Genomic DNA, 14,071 nt, shown 5'->3' with positions numbered 1-14,071 from the left:
GTGTCAGTTCTTCTTATTTGGGGTAATCATTTCACTGAATGATGGCAAATACTGAATTAGGATTTACTGAGACATTCTTTCTATATAACATATGATCGCTGTGTCCTGTAATTGATAAGCCACTGGTTGCATGTCCATCAACCGCTCAGCATATAACTTTGTTTTACACGTGCCTCTATTAAAGATACATTATTTAGTATATATTACTGTAGCTCATTAATACATTGACATTGAGCCCACAGAGATTCATAAAGTACTACTTCATCTAACATTCACTTTGTATTCATAAAGTATCTCATAGTTTTCTTATGCCTAGGGGTTTTAGGTATATCAGTATTCTTCCAAGAAGGCAAAAATAGAAAAGCATGAGAGCAAATGAACCCTGAAAAGCACATGTTTACAGTACTAGAGCTGAAACAAGAGAATAGTGTTGCTGTGTTTGCCCTTACCTAGGAACTTATCTGTTGATGGCTCTAATCGTTCAGTGTTCCATGCAGGTCTGAAAGTGATGTCTGCAGTGCCCTGAGTAGTGATTTCTGGTTGCAGATATATGGTAGTGAAAATTTGAATACCCAGATTTGGGGTCCATGAATCAAGGGGATCTGATTCACTATTCCCCATGAGACTGCACAGTGTAACACTACACATATCAGTTAGAAGAAGGGCTTAAGAAAGAAAAGCAGAAAAATTAGGCAGAAAAAAAGAATACATGAACACTTCAGAAAATTTACTCTGGGTCTAGTGTATGAAATACTTTAAGAGAAAATTTACTGAATCAAGAGACTACTTAGATGTTGCTGTAGTTCTTCAAAAGCTAAAAGTTTTGAAAGAAATCACTAAAGATGGGGAATAGTGAATCAGATCTCTGTGAGTTCAAGGCCAGCCTGGTCTACAGAGCAAGTTCCAGGACAGGTTTCTTCTTGGTTCTTCAAGACAGGGCTTCTCTGTAGTTTTGGAGCCTGTCTTGGAACTAGCTTTTGTAGACCAGGCTGGCCTTGAACTCACAGAGATCCACCTGCCTCTGCCTCCCGGGTGCTGGGATTAAAGGCGTGTCACCACCACCACCTGGCTCACCTTTTATAGTAATAAGTGTAATTTCTAAGATAGTGTGCTAAATGCTAACATCCTTCTTAATTTTGATAATTGTGTTATCATGTGTATTAAATCATACTAGTAGCAAAGAACCCATAGCCTAAGAATGGGTTCTCGATACAATTCTGTTACCATTCATATGAGTGAGCTGTTAAAAAGAGCTTTTGGGAAAAGGCATTAAATCATGGGATAATCTTTTCTGATGTATTTTCCTCCTCTCAATTGTGGTGGCGCACACCCTTAATTCCAGCACTCTGGAGGCAGCTTAAGACAGATCTCTCTGAGATTTCAGCCAGCCTGGTCTACATAGTCAGATAACCCAGCTTATGTAGAGAGTCCCTACCTCAAAATAAGTAAATAAATGCCGTGTTTTGGTAGTAGCTCTGTTTATTAGCAGACTTTATGTAATGTGTCTGTATTCCCTGCTGTGGCTGCGCCGGCTGTGTTATTTAAAATAGTCTTAGAGCATAGCTGTCAGGGTTTTCCTTAGAGGTGTCAAGAAATTGGAAGAAGCAAACAGAACCAGAAGGAAGCACATGGCGGTAAGATCCTTTGTTTTCCTTGGCTTTTCTACCTTGGACTGCAGGGTGATGGGGGAGCTAGGAGTGGTGTTAGGGATGCAGTCTGTCTTCTCCTTTCCCACCACATCTGTGATTAATGGAAAGACTGTTGTAATGAAGGGTTATTAATATGAGAGTCTATATAACCTTTCAGATATGCATTTAAATAATATTTCGTTTTACTGTAGTTCTTTTGTAGTTTGTTAAAATAGGTATATGTAAATGACTTCTAATTTTCCATTGGAAATGTATTTTCTTGGAAAAATGTCACCAGTTTATCCATTACTGAGTATTTTTATTAACAATAATTTATACATCTTGTAAAGATAACTTAAGAATGGCTCTGGGCTTAATATTATGTGGGAGTTTTGAGAGGAAGTGGTTGAATACGGTGAAGCAGCTTAAGTAGTTTGTAATATTCTCAGATGTTTTAAGATTCTCTTTATATACACCTACACTGGAAAACTTGAAGCATGAATTTCTTAATTTAAAAATAATATACTTTAGACTCTTAAAGCTTTTTGCTTAATGGTTATTTAGTTGTAAGTTGCTTGAATATTATGTAGTATTTTTTAATTGTAATTAATTTTGCTTTTTAAATATTGCCAATATTATAATTAGATCATATATTTACATATGATTATTTAATTCTTTTGCAATAGGTGTTTAATAGAATAACTTTTGAATGCTTGTTTGATACTACTTATTACTGAGTTCTTTAGTGAAGGACACAGGGAAGGAAAGGACTAATCAGATTCAGTTCAGCCAACGTTTGATTATTTTATATTCCTTTTATAGGAAAAAAATCAGGAAATGTGTTAGCATTAGGGATCTATAAAAGGTTATGCACAGGCTCTTTTAAGGTTTGAGAGCCTTGGAGGAGCCTGGGCTTGCTTCTCAGCCCTCCCGTCTCCGCCTTGCAAATGCTGTAATTACAGGCATGTAGCACTTTATCTAGCTTCCTTAGAATTTTTCTAAGATTTTATTTTTATATGTGTGTGTTTGCTCGTGCACACATGCCTGAATGCAACACTTACAGAGGCCAGAAGAGAACATCGGATCCCCTGTAATTGGAGTTATAAGCAGTTGTGTGCTACCTTACGTGAGTGCTGGGACTTGAACTCATGTCCTCTGAGAGGACTATCTGTGCTCTTAATGCTGTCTCCAACCCCCTTAAGAGTTTTGTAGTATTCCATTGTTAAGTGTCTGGTTTAATTTAACCAGATGCCTCATGAATTCAAATTGCTCATTTATTTACTACTGTAAGATTTGTGCAGTCTCAGTTATTTGCTGAAAGGTATGATTCTGTAGTGCAACTGCTGGACGGAAGGGTTGGTTGCTGTGAGCGCTCAGGACATACTGAGGTTACCCTTCAGAAGTATTACACTCATTTACTCCTTATATTTAATTTTGAATCCTAACAGCATCTCTGAAGCTTTTTAGTAAAGAATTTCATGCTACACTGATGGGTTTGAGTTTGTATGGAGGCTCTTACTTGTGAATGAGTGGCCAGGGGAGTTATGTGGCACTTCTTAGACTGTTGTGATGCCACTTGTGTGCTCCCGAGAACTGTATTTGTGGTACCTGGAGCTTTTTGTGAGGGATTAGCATTGCCAATGCTTCCGTGTGAATCTGCGAGCGTAGCATCTTGCAGATGGACAGTGCCGGAGACAGGAAACTGAACTTGGTTCTCAGTCCGGTCTAGAACTGAGACGCTTGCATTACTCAGTTGGCTGCTGGAGGGTTTGTTTAGTTGAATTGCCTATAGGCTTTTGCCACTTGGCTGTTCTTTAGCATTCTAATATGCATTCTTTAAAGTATTCCCATAAAAACATACGGGGAGTTTTTCCTAAAAAGAGTACACTAAGATATACTCAGTATCCTACCTTTTATAACCTATTTTTAGTAGAGTGATTATTCCATTTTTAAATGGAATTTTCATTTTAAAATGAAAATATTTTTAAAAAATGGAGTCATAATATTCTATGATTTGGATGTACTGTAGTTCATTTAAGTCTTCTACATAGAAGCTCATTCATTTTATGTCATATGCCTATTTCCAGTTTTACGTCTGTTTGTAGAATATCCTTGAACATACCGTTACCAAATAGGGCTTTTATTTCTCTGTAGAGAAGCTCTAGGCTGGAAGGTATATTGCTTTCAATATGTGTAGGCTCTGCTTTGATCTCTCTGAGCACTGTGGAAAAAAGTGAGGTTGAGTTTGTGAAAGTCTCTCTCTCTCTCTTCCTCTGTGTGTGTGTGGGGGGGAGGTGTTTCATGTCAGGAAAACTAAATGGCATTGTGGCATCTAAATAAAATGTTAATGAAATTAACACATTGCAAAGCATCATTAAAACAGTTTGGGCGCTTGTTGGTTTGAACTCCGGTGAACCTTTTTGCTGGTTTCTAGCTTTGTATACCTTGAGATTTTTATTTCTCCTCAGACTTTTTCTTTATCCAGATGGTCAGTATTCCTGAATTTGTGACTGGAAGTTGCTAATTCTCACTCAGTTTGCACAGTAATGTAGAGAAGCAGAGATACCTAGATAGATCCATGTCCATTCTAGCAGTTTACTTAGCACTGCCATAGCCCCCTTTATCTGTCTGCCTGTCCGTCCGTCCGTCCGTCCGTCCGTCCGTCCGTCCGTCCATTCATCCATCCATCCATCTGGTTTTTCGAGACAGAATTTCTCTGTAGCTTTGGAACCTGTCCTGGAACTTGCTCTGTAGACCAGGCTGGCCTTGAACTCACAGAGATCCCTCTTCCTCTGCTTCCTGAGTGCTGGGATAAAAGGGGTGTGCCACCACTGCCTGGCTCCTTTATTTTTAATCTCAATATTATTTTGTATGTATGGGTATTTTGTCTACATATCTGTACACCACTTGTAGGTCTGGTACCTGTGGAAACTGGAGCATGTTGGGTCCATTGGAACTGGACTTACGGATGGTTGTGAGACGCCATGTGGGTGCTGGACATTGGACCCTGGTCCGTAGGTCAATGCTATTAACCACTGAGTCGTTTCTCCAGCCTCAAGTTCACTTTCATCTTAAAAGCTGGCTACTAATAGTCCTTAGGGTGGTTGTGATGTTTAATGGTGTCATTTATTAAGTCGTCACAGCATTTCTTGACACACAAATGAGCTTATCAACCTGGCTTCTATATTGTTGAGGTAGTTTTCAAATACGCCTTCTTGATGTTGCTCATACCTACTGTGCCTGAGCAGATCCGTGTAAGTTGTTGGGGAGAGGTTTCTAGCAGGTAATTCACGGGGATATGCAAGAAATCTGCCAGAGTTTGGAAGAAATGAAACAAAAGCCTAAGCTAGAATGCGGAAGGGCCGCAGTGTACTTATCTAGAGGGCTGTTTTGGGAGGAGGATAAGGATTTATTTAGACTTTTATTTAGGCTCTTGTGCTTTTGGCCTAACAAGCAAATTTTTAGTCACAATAATAATAATGTTTATAAATATAAATAAAATTTATATGTATTTCTAACATAAATAAATATAATATTTATAAATAAAATGTAATTTTTGTTCAGGTGTGTGTATGTATGTGCATATGTGCCAAAAGTCAGTCTTTGGTGTCACTCCTCAGGAGCTGTCCACCTGCTTTGAAACATGCTCTCTCAGTAAGACCCAGGGGCTTGCCTGTTAGGCGAGGCTGGCTGCCGGGTGAGCTCCTGGGGTTCACCCCTGTCCTGGCTTGGCTTTTCTGTGAGTCCTGGGAATTCACGGCAGATCTCCCTGTTTGTGCAGTGAGCATTTTGCTCACTCTGTCTCCCCAAACCCAACTGTATTTGTTGAATGATAATTGTTAGTGCACACTGTCACAGTTATTTCCTGAATGACCAGTAGAAATTGTTATTGCTGTAATGATTATAATTTTTATTTTGTGTATTAGAGTTTGTATCAAGACTTATGAAGCACAACTTGAAATTTATTTGCTGTATGTGTGTGAATGTGAGTGTAATATGCTTGTGTGTATGCATGTTTTTGCATGGGTGTATGTCTACAAGTGGGTGAACATGCACCTATGTGCCCTGTGTGTGGATGCCCAAGGGCGATGTAAGGAGTCCACCATCATTTTGTCCCTCTTACTCATTGAGCTGTGCTTGCAGTCAAACCGGAGCTACTCATTGTTGATCTTGTTACCCAGCTTGTCTAAGACCCCCTGTGCCGGCTCTCCGTCGCCATAATTACAGGTGCTTGGTCATACCCACTGGGCATCTAGATAGATTTCTAGGGATCTGAACTTGGTCCTCAGGCTTTTGAAGGAAGCACTTAAACCTCTGAGCCATTTCCCTGGATGTTGAAGTTTCTGTTTTCGTCCATAAAATTGAAACCTGGTCCCAGCAATTCTTTTTTGTTTATTCCCTTCTCGTTGTTGGAGATGGGTACTGAGTGACGATTTGACGGGGATTTGTGCTCTATAGCTCTCTTGAAATGAATAGTTCAGACCAAAGTGCAACTGCACTGTTAAAGGAAGTGGTCTAGTCTCTAGCTTTGTTGATGTACTTTCTTAATGTACCTCTGATAACTAGAATTTCAATGTTTGCTTAGATTCAGTGAAATGATTTATTCGAAATAGTTTTTCTTTTGAAAATCAATACCAATTTCTTGAAATTTTGAAAATCTTAATGTGTGAATTAATATGGACTGGTATATTGAAATGAGCTTTCAGGAAAGTGATTGGTGACAAAAATGTACCTGGAAAACCCTGTTGTTACTTTTAATCTTAAATGTTTTTGAACTTATGGTGTTTTGATATGAAAAACCATAAAAGTTCAGAATTTGTTTCACCTGAAAGGAGTTTAATTATGAATTTAATTCGAATGTTTCTGAAGCATAAAAATAGAAAAAAGCATTCCTTCTTTTGAAATTCTCAAGTCACCTTTCTGTGATGTGAAAGCAAAATATTTTTAATGTAGACAAAAGTGGGTGCTCTGGCACACCCCCAGCCCCAGGAGTCTCCCACCAGCCTGGGCTGCATCAGTGAGGCCTGGTCTTACTTAAGAAGCTGACAGGTTGGGTCGGGGAAGAGTTGTCACTTAGCGTTTTCGGAAAACAGTCACAGTCTGTACGTGTGTGTTCTTTCAGGTCTAAGGTCATGCTAACCATACAGTTTTGCATCCTGTTTTCTCTTTTCCACATGTGTTTTAAAATAAGGAATTAGCTTTTAGAACCTAGTTACTATTTTTTAAAAACGTTAAGAAGTGTAAATGCATTTTAAACTCCTTTCAGTATTTATTGGTGTGGGGACTGGGTACTACATGGGAGGGGACAATTTTCAGGGACCAGTTCTCTTCTCCTGTGGTGGATCCCAGGGATGGAACTCAGGTCTTCATGCAAACTCAGGGTTTTCACCGATGTTTGAGAACCAGTCTAGGTTAAAATTACTCTGATACTACAGGTTTATATATAAAAATTGCCTTGTATTTCTTGCATTTTATTGTGGGTTTTATATAGAGGTGGGCAAAAGCTCCTTGGTTGTTTTGATTGTGTTTAAGAAGTTTTTTTTTCCCCTTAAATAGCAGTTTTTATTGTTTAGCACTTCATAGTTATAGTGTATGTTCAAGCCTTTTTTTTATGTTCAAGCATTTTGCAGTCATGTGAAAATTAATGTCTGCATGGAGGAAAATTCCCATTGAACAGGCTAGGTAGTTATTTTTAAAAGAAAACTCTAAAGGCATCGACTTAAAAGGTCATCTAGTTGGATGGTGGTGGTGCACGCCTTAGTTTTAGTACTCGGGAGGCAGAGGCAGGCAGATTGTTGTGAGTTTCAGGACAGTCAGGGCTACATAGCACAGTAAAACCCTGCCTTGATCTCCCTCCCCCCCCCCAAAAAAAAGTCTCCTGATTTCAGTAGGTCTGCATATACCTGTGGTAAAGCTGAAACCACTCAGTGGGAGGGTAGGTACCTCTGTTTGGCAAAGGTTATTAAATCAACCTGCAGATTAATCGGCACTGGTTTCTACTCATCAGTGAGAACAGTTTTCAGAGTGGAGGGAGCAGGGTGCCGGTGCGTGTGCACATGCGTGCGTATGTGCACCAAGATGCACAGCAAAGGCCTTTCACATTGCTTAGAAATTATTCAGATAGTCACTTTTAGGATTTTGTTTTACCTGTGACCTAAAGTTGACAACATCTCACTGGACCTGGATACCTCTTTTCTACCTCCAAAAATTCAGAATGAACAGAAGACCGTCCAGGTATTTCCTAGAGGAACAACGGCTTATGCATCTAGTTTCCCAGTAGAAATTAAAATCATTTTATACTAAAACTTTATCTGTTTGGGTAGAGAGGGATCTAACTGCTAGACTAACCTCATTCAGTATATTCTTAAGAGACTTTGAAATTTAAACATTAAACCTAATAGTATAGTTAAATAATAATTTTAAGACAAATTCTCTCTTTGTAGCCCTGGATGTCCTTGAACTTGATTTATAACCAGGCTGGCCTAGAGCTCACTACTTTTGCCTCCCAAGAGCTGGATTTAAAGGCATGTACCACCATGCCTTGCAGAAAGGTTGATTTTAGCATTACCTTTTCAGAGTTTCTCAGTAATTTATGATGTGCCTCAATAAATTCACAGGATCAAGAGGTGAACAACACATTTTCATTTCCTCTAGGTTCTTGACTCAAGATTATTTTGTGACTACTTTAAAATGACCCTGATTTAGCTTGGGAACATAAGTCCCTCATTCTGAGGAGATAGAATCAGAAGACACAGTGGAACAAGGGAAGATGCCTTGGGGGGAAATGAGGAAAAGTTACATTAACCATCTGTGTGATCTTGGATAGTCATTTAATCTTGTCTAAAATGAGGGATTAGACTAAATCGGCTTGAATAGATTTGATCCACAGTTCATGCGTGGGAAACTTGGCTCCGTTGAAGAGTCGTTGGTCTGCAAGGAAAGTGAGTGAACTCTCTCTGCTGCCCTCCCTACCGAGCATTCACGCTTTCACTCGGCCGCTGTCTTGCCCTTCATGTTATGTTCACTGTATGAGTCTTGAGTGACTTCAAGTGTTTTAACGGCTTGTGCACTAATTCTGCTCTGTAGCCATATAATTGAGTGTTTTTTTGTGTATTTCCATTCTTAAAGGAGTTTCAGCCCCCATGCATCTGTTCATTCATGGCATTTTGGTTAGTCTTAGCAGTCACCGAGGTTCCTGTTTGGTTCCCCGCCTCTACCTCTTAACTCATCACCATATTCTATTACTGTATTTCCTTAGGATCTTAGCAGTCACAGGTTCCTATTGTTTCCCCCAGTGACATGCAGTTCACCCCACAGTTTAGTAATGCACTGACTATAGAGTCTTAGCGGTCACTGTTCCTCTGTTTTCATGTATGTGCTAGTACTTGCCCATATGGAACTTGTTTCTGTCTCTCAGAATTCTCTTAATCGCCCTATTTCTTTCCCTCTTGTTTATCTTGATGTCAGGCACATCCCTTAGAGTGAACTGTCTGCAGAAAGACTGTTGCTCCTGTTTTTGTTCCCCACGTCAGGACACTATCATAATTTAACCTGCAGAACTCTGAAAGACTCAGTGTGTAGACAGTGTCTTATAAGATAAACTCTTTGACGTCTTCATCATCTGTTTAGGTGGGAATCCTCTATGGACTGCAGTCAGGCGCCCTCATCCCCTTTTATTCTTGTTTTCCTCCAAGTTGGGTAGAATCTCAAAACCCACCTCCCCTAATCTTTTCATGCTGGATCAGTGCAGCTCAGTGTTAACTCTGAAGCACATCCTGGCAGTTCCTTTTGCATTAGAATCATGTCTTACTCTTTGATTTGTGTTCACAGTGTCACACAGTTGGTGTTTTTCATCTTTCTGTCATGAGTGACTTGTTCCTGTGGCTGTCAGGCTGTGTGCTTTCTGTTGGGAGTGGACTTTTTTTTTTTAAAGCACTGCTTGTAAATGGATTAATTGAGTTTCTTAGAAATCCCCATCACGTAGGTATTACTGCTTTCCTGAGACCATGTAGTAACATGGCTGGCTTCAAACTTGGGGTATGTGGTTAGTAGAGCTCCTATTTATTGATGTTACTAACCTCTAAGTGGCTGGTAACTTGGAGTCTTTGACATGGGATAGATTTATTAGTACTCTCACAGGATAGCAGAAGTGTGCGTAAACTTACGTACTGTGTTTTATTGCCTGTTACCTATGGGAGACAGTTTTGTGGTCTTTACTTTCGAAGCTCAGCAAATCTCTATAGAGTGAATCCAAAGATGTTTCCTCATACAGTGCAGAAGTTGGCCTCCATGATTCATGCGCTGTTAAGTATTGGTTTACTTGATTTCAAATTCAGGAATCTTTAATTTTAAATAAAAGAAGCCAATGTTTAGCAGCACATGAATCATTTCAGTAATGAAACTACAGTTTTTTGTCAAAGTTAAGACACTTGCACAGAGCACAGATATGGTATAGTCATTGCTGTGTATATGAGGAAATAAATTGTTGATGTCAGAGAACTAGTCTTCATTCAGGAATTGGAGCTGTGTTGCCAAGGACCACAGCCACGGACAGAGACACTGAATATATTTGAATGTGTAAATGAGGGCGAAAAGATCCTGGTGACAGGAAAGAAATGGTTTGTTGAACAAGGGATAAAGGTAGCACCCTGTCAGACACCATAGGCACCTGACCCTAACGATCTGAGTAGTTAATAAAGTAAGGGACAAGTCTGAGTCATATCCGTGAGAAGAAAAGGAAAGGACTGTATAGAAAAATTCTGAAGGAAGGAATTCTCAATACATGAGAAGTTTCATGGTTGGAAGCTAGGAAAAGATTATTAAGGATTGCTGGTTTGTGGGGAGTGGATTTAGATAATGGACGTGCACTTTGCTAATTACTGTCCACTAAAGGAATTCTGCCCCACAGTCTGTAAAGATTTGGACCGTCTTGCCAAATGTCTTATAGTGCTGAGGACAGTCTCTTCACATCAGCAAATGACAGCATTCAAAATGTCAGTAACACTGATGAATCCTTCTGGAGGATTTGATGAGTCCAGAATGGATTTTCCTCTGTAATACTTGTCTGTAGGAGAAGAAGTCACACTTAAAATTCCCACTATCCTTCATCCCTCAGCCACTTCTCAGAGCATTGAAAGCTGGCAGGAAATGATTTGCTGCTTTGTGTGTTTCTAGTCCCATGTTTTTCTGTGTTTACTTCTTACTGGTTACTGTAGATAACAAACATACAAATGTATTCCTGCTGATGGTGTAGTTCAGATTCTCTAATTTATTGAGCTATTCTTGTGACAGTCCCTGATTTTAATCACTCCAGCTGTTTTATAGAAAGTCATGATAGCTGCAAGTTCAGGTTTCATATCACTGTTCCCAGTTTTGAATTGTTACTGCTCATTTTCTCACATTCACTTTCCAAATGAACTTCAGCAGAACCATGCTTTTCTTCCAACATAGTTTGACTGGATTTATACCACCAGGTTTATACTATTTTTCTTATGTATTCTAGAAACTTAATTGCATAATACTTAAGCAAATAAAAAAATTGGGTCGAAGACAAGGTGTGTGCCCTGTTATTCCAGTGTTTCTTGATCCTTGCAGTTACTTAGAAATCAAGGAAGATAAATGGGCTAGAAATGTCCAAACCAAATACTATAATGCTTTAAAGAGACAGAAGGTGCCATTTTCTAAGAATGCTTTGTTGCAGAAGTAACTGTAGCATGAAGAAGGTGAACAGGGTAGGCAGGCAGGTGATTTGATTTAGGATGTAGACCCTGTCATTATAGTGAAATAATTTAACTTGTATGTTCCTTATTTATAAAGCGGGAAAGCAATTTGATAAACTGAATAACATGTTTTAATGAAGGATGGACTACATAAGCAATTTTTTCCTATTCTACTAGGGACTGAGTGCTATCATTAAATATGAACTTTCAGAATGTGTATCTTTAGATGGCCCTGTTGTGATCTGTGGTGGATCTTGCATGGTTTGGGCAAGGGTCTTCATAATCCTTTGGAGGGACACATTTTCCTTTCAGCTCATAATCTGTTTGAGTTAAAGTAGTGTTTGGAAGTCATACATACATTCACAGAGCTGAATACCATTTTTTGACCTGTTTCTGTGGAAACTTGTCATAACCATATCAGATTTCAGAGGACCAGCTTGTCCAGTTCTAGAGGAGTGGTGCAACTGTGACTCCGGAGGAAAATTTCAGAGGAAAGTTGAGTGACGGTAGCAAAGCACCAGCTGCTTAGGAGAAGGGCTGGCTGTGGGTTCAAGACCTGTCTGCTATCCAGAACCCACTGCCTGCTGTTGCATTTTGTGTTTCCTGAAAATGTACTCCTTAATTCTTTGGGATTGTCTCAGGGTGAGTGGATTTTCATTTGGTTGGGGAGGATATGATTGTGTGTGTGTGTGTGTGTGTGTGTGTGTGTGTGTGTGATTTGAACATTATCCTGTTGATCCATGACCCGCTCTTTTAGTTGTTAATGTGACCTCAGTAGAATTTGCTTCCTATTCATCCTGTTACTAAAGATGAGGATGACTTTGTGAACCCTTTGAAGTAGCACACAAAATCTTAGGTGTATTTGCATATTTTTTTTAAAGTTAAGAATGGCCTGTGGTTTTTTTTGGTTTTCTAAAGTAATGTCTTGAAGAAGGGAAGAAGGAAGGGAGGGAGGGAGGGAGGAAGGAAGGAAGGAAAGGAAGGAAGGCGAATAAAGTACTTTGATAAGTTTGGTATTGTTATCTATAGTACTGGCATCTTTGTGTTTATTTTTAATAAAAAAATGTTTAAATGTTGAGTCTTGAGGCTTACAGGTAAAACAGACCAAAGTAATATTTACTGCATCCTTAAAAATTATGTTAAGGTCACACTGACTTTTCTCTGTGCTTACAAGGCCTTTAAAAGTAAAAGTTACAGTATTTCAGTATACTCACTGTGTGAGTGAATCAAAAAAGTTTTTTCATGAAACTGTAGAAGATACTAAAATTAGCCTTAAAGGGAGTGTAGAATTCTTCTCATAGGCTTTTTATTGGCGCTTTCATCATGTACTTTTTATTGTTCTTACAACAGAAGTCAAAGTTCACCTTGTTTCCTTTTGTTTTACTCAGGTGTCTTCTCCCTCTTTTAGCACCTAACACCATTACTACTGTATCACAACCATCACAACCATCAGCGTCCCTATCACTGTCATTACCACTATTGTCACCATCATCACCAGCATCTCCATCACAGCACCATCATTACCACTGTTATCACCATCATCTCCATCACAGCACCATCATTACCACCATCATCACCAGCATCTCCATCACAGCACCATCATTACCACTGTTATCACCATCATCTCCATCACAGCACCATCATTACCACCATCATCACCAGCATCTCCATCACAGCACCATCATTACCACTGTTATCACCAGCATCTCCATCACAGCACCATCATTACCACTATCATCACCAGCATCTCCATCACAGCACCATCATTACCACCATCATCACCAGCATCTCCATCACAGCACCATCATTACCACCATCATCACCAGCATCTCCATCACAGCACCATCATTACCACTGTTATCACCAGCATCTCCATCACAGCACCATCATTACCACTATCATCACCAGCATCTCCATCACAGCACCATCATCACTATCATCACCATCATCTCCATCACAGCACCATCATCACTATCATCACCATCATCTCCATCACAGCACCATCACCACTATTATCATCACCAGCATCTCCATCACAGCACCATCATTACCACTATCATCACCAGCATCTCCATCACAGCACCATCATTACCACTATCATCACCAGCATCTCCATCACAGCACCATCATTACCACTATCATCACCAGCATCTCCATCACAGCACCATCATTACCACTATCATCACCAGCATCTCCATCACAGCACCATCATTACCACTATCATCACCAGCATCTCCATCACAGCACCATCACCACTATTATCATCACCAGCATCTCCATCACAGCACCATCATTACCACCATCACCACCAGCAGCATCACCATCACAGCACCATCATCACTGTTATCACCAGCAGCATCACTGCTGTCACCATCACTATCATAATGCATGAAGTATCTCTCACCTCCTCTGACACCTCTCTTCTGCTGAACACTTAATTGCTTTTCTCACCTGAAGCCAGCCTTTTTTTTGCCACTAGTGTTTCTTGCTGTTTATGCACTTTTGTGTTTCACTTTATTTGTAGCCATTTGGCCCCAGGGTCTAAGAATTAACTTGACTCATTTTCCTGCCCTCCCAGCATCTTGTTTCCTGTGCCTCTGTCCCTCTGTCGGAGGGTCTTGTCTGTGGCCTGTTCTGCAGTCATCACTTGACACCTGGGCCCTGAGTTAAGTCCTCGTCCTGCACTGCTCCTGCACCCCAAGTCCAGCACTCACACCTCACTCG

The 14,071-nt window shown here is 39.9% G+C and overlaps 1 protein-coding gene across 1 annotated transcript in view; it reads left to right on the top strand.

Moving 5' to 3' along the window:
* Window positions 1–14,071, top strand: part of Hbs1l (HBS1 like translational GTPase) — a 74,598-nt gene that overhangs the window by 24,535 nt on the left and 35,992 nt on the right. The gene's annotated exons all lie outside the window — the stretch shown is intronic.

The sequence above is a fragment of the Microtus pennsylvanicus genome, chromosome 1 (genome assembly GCF_037038515.1).
Source record: "Microtus pennsylvanicus isolate mMicPen1 chromosome 1, mMicPen1.hap1, whole genome shotgun sequence".
In the NCBI taxonomy this organism is placed as follows: Eukaryota; Metazoa; Chordata; class Mammalia; order Rodentia; family Cricetidae; genus Microtus; species Microtus pennsylvanicus.
This window is presented reverse-complemented; position numbering and strand designations above follow the sequence as displayed.